The sequence below is a fragment of the Sciurus carolinensis genome, chromosome 4 (assembly GCF_902686445.1).
Source record: "Sciurus carolinensis chromosome 4, mSciCar1.2, whole genome shotgun sequence".
Lineage (NCBI taxonomy): Eukaryota > Metazoa > Chordata > Mammalia > Rodentia > Sciuridae > Sciurus > Sciurus carolinensis.
This window is the reverse complement of record NC_062216.1, coordinates 62,691,882-62,695,695: the sequence shown is the minus strand read 5'-3', so window position 1 is coordinate 62,695,695 and position 3,814 is coordinate 62,691,882.

Here is a 3,814-nt window from a genome sequence, read left to right as displayed (position 1 = left end):
CTTTGAAGCTGCTATGCTATTGTTAAACTGCAGTTCACTCCAACCAGGCACCTGCAGTTCAAGTGAATTTTCTGAAAAAGGTTGACAGATGTATTTTCATAAGCATTGGGGAATTGATCTCAGCAATCTGCCTTTCCTCCTCAATGTTGGTTATCCTAGATACAAGGACTGTTTTGCTAGCAGACTTTGTATATTGGGCATGAACTGTGCTCTGAATGTGCTACCTGAGAAGAGCTTGGAATTGCAGAACTGAAGCAACTTGGCAGGCATCTTCAACTTCCAGGACTCACTTCATTCTCAGTGAGCTCATGGTGGTTTTTCCCTGGTTGAACTAGCATGAAGCTGAAGAGCTTCTTGGGGCTTGCAGGCTCAGTTTCACCTTGAAATTTCTGTGCCATTGGTAAAAGATAGTTCTTTGCATGCAGGCACTGGCACTTCAAATGAGTTTTCTGAAAAGGTTTGACAGATGGATTTCCATGAAACTTTGGGGAATTGATCTCTTCAGCAGTTGCACTTTCATCCTCAATGTTAGCGATTCTAGCTACAATGGCTCTGTTGCAGGTAGACTGTATATTGGGCCTGAACTGTTCTCTGAATGTGTTGGCTGGGAAGAGCTTGGAAGTGCAGATGTGAAGAAGTATGTGCAGGCAGGTTCAACTTACAGAACTCACTTTGTTCTAAGAAAGTACAGTGGAGTTTTTCTCTGGTTGAACTAGCATGAAGTAGAACCATATCAAAGAACTTGAGGCCCGGTTTGACTTTGAAGCATTTGTGCCATTGGTTAATGGCACTGGGGGCACATGCACTTCAAGTGCACTTGGTTGGTCTCTGGTTCAATTTGCATGACACAGAATGGTTTCTGAGAGCGTGTAAGCATGGTTTTACTTTGAAGCCTCTGTGCAATTGGGAAAATGTCCTTCATTGGAAGGGGGCACCTGCATTTCAAGGGAGTTTCCTGAAAAAATTTGAATTCATAGGCAAATTCACTTCAATATTTCACATGTATAGATTAATCTTTCAACTATCATAATTTAGAAACCTGTCTCCCTCACTAATGATGTGTTAAAATCTTTAAAAGCTGTTTGTTCAGCAAGATTGGTTCAATGAGATTGATTAGACCAATTAGGAGAGGCCATATAGGAATTCTCTTACCCAGTCTTAAGACATTTCTATAAGTTTGAAATTAGTGCAGGGTAAAAAATTTCTAAAATTATTACAAAGAGCATATAACTGTGGATTGGGACTGATGTAAGAATGAATGCAGGTTATGTTTATATATAAAGCAGAATTGAGCTTTACACAAGGAAATATGGCCAGTCCAGAAACAAGGCAGCAATGAAATTATGTAAGTCATCAAGAGACAGCACCATGACTTTGCTCATAACACAGTTCCATGATGTGTGGCCCCATGAGAACTCTGAGGTGCTCAGTTAGATGCCCCTGTACACTATGCCTTGCTTTTCTTCACATTCTTTATATTTAAGAAGCCTGGAGTAGAGCAGCTTTACATTTCTCAAGAAGATTAGATTTAATCTCAATTGGAGTAAGAGATTTCTAATATGTGGCACAAGAGATGCCACACTGGGTCTGGCCTAGTGAGCACAGTTGGGCATATTTTTCAGGAAATATACCAGTTGTCCTTAGGGAGGATCAGTATTCAGGGACAAGCAGCAGAAGATTTAGCCCATCACATGTGAAAGAAGAGCATTGCAGCACCCAGGAAATAAGGACCCCACACTGCTCTTTTACATCTACACTGCAACATTTTTCATTTTAAACAGGAATACCTAAGTATGACTGATTGAATATTCTTCCAACAGTAATATCCAGTTTTTCTTTCTCTCAAGAGTAATGCATACCAATTTTAGCATAAAACAACTATTTTGCCAATAGTTCTTGTATTGTGTTGAGCCTTTATAGTGTGTCTTATGCTCTGTGCAAAACATCACATCATTTTCTGTAAGTTGCACAATTCTCTGAACCAGATATTATGAGCCCCATTTTAGTTTTGTAAAATGAGCTTTATGGAGGCTTAATAACTTTTCCAAAGATAGCCAGTGATAAGAAATAGTAGAGGTGATTTCATATGATTTTAAATCTGATTTCAATTCCATAATGATTAACCTATATAGTAAATCAACTATACAACATGGATTTGGTGCAAAGAAGATTACATACTGCTTTATTAAGAGTCTGTTAGAGGAAACATCACTAATTAGTTGTTTACAATATGGTACCATCCATGCAGTGATCATATGTGCCAAATGTCTTGTAGTACCCTGATCATAAAATAACCAGTTGAAATAAATCATGCAATCTATTGAGAGTAAAAAATACAAGGCAGGGATATTTTCACAGATTATCTAAATTTACAAAGAAAAGAAAGTTTAAAAAGGAAGTACTCTTTAAGAATTCCTTTTGAAAATTTAAAACTCATAGCAAGGTGCATACTTCTTGTCACTGTGAAATTGTGATAAATTTTAAAATGTAACCTTTAAGTCCTGTTTGCACTTAGCAATGCCCCAAAATTATATCATTGTTTTCTTTCCAATTACAACTTCTGAGCAAAATATTTAATTTATTACTGGTATTGTTATTCAAACCATAGCTTCATTAGGGTTCAGATATATCAAATAAACTGATTGTATCTTAAACACTAAACCTGTCCCTTCCTTTTCTGATTGCATCTCAAGCACTAACCCTATCCCTTCATTTAAGGGAAGTTCAATTTCCCTAAATTACTGAAGAGTATCAAATTTCATTAATGAAATTTTGAAAAGATCTCAAAGAACAGTAGTTTAAAAATATGCTAACCTTGGTTTCTGTTTTGCTCATCATCTCCACAAAGGTTCTTCACTCAGCTAACCATTTTTGCATTAGGCTAAGACTGGTTGAACATTTGTTGATACTTGCCCTCAACAAGCTTGGAATTAAGCATAAGATAAACATGAGTAACTAGCTCTAACTGAGGGCACAATGAAAGTACCCAACAGAGATTACAATGAACCAAATGTGCCTTCCCCTGGAAGTGTCTTTCTTACTCTAAATGATTTTTATTTTCCTTCTCATTACCTGGCCCTGCCTCCTTTGCCATAGGAATGAACTTATGGAGACTAGTCAATCAGAGAACTCAAACTGTCCTAAAGTAACAAAGGGCTCAATGTAGAGACATGCTCCATACGGAGACTATCCAAGTCCTGTGGTGGCTGACTACTGCGAAAGAACATTTCTCTCCCTCTAAGATCAAGAATTGAACATACTGTGAAAATCTGGGGTTCCTGAGAACCGCTTTTCCACTATGCATGTGTGGTGGGTTTTCTTGAGACAGAAATCAACATGGAGGAAATCAGAGTCAAGGCATCAAATGAGAGACAGGTCCCTGAGGATATTAGCCCCACCACTGTGCTCAAGCAGCACAAGTACTGAGTTTTCAATTACATGAGTCAGTAAGTTTTTCTTTTTACCCTAATTTTTTTTATTAAATTCTAAATTATCCCTAACATCAACATGATCCCTGAATGGATTTGAATAGACATAAACCTTTTTCCATCTCTCATATATGAATTTGCTCCATTTGAAGGATAGTAAAAAGGATAATTACCTTTAGCTGGGAACACACCCAAGGTGTCATGAATGGAGCTGAGTTTGTACTGTGCTAGGGTTTCTAAACCTGTAAAGGTCTAAGGACTTTCCAGAGGAGGAAAGAGCAAGAACAAAGACAAGGAAATGTGACAGTATCTGGTGCATCCCTCCAACCAATTGGTAAGGAAATATAAGACACAAGGATTGTGGAGAAGAAGTTGAGCTGGAAGTA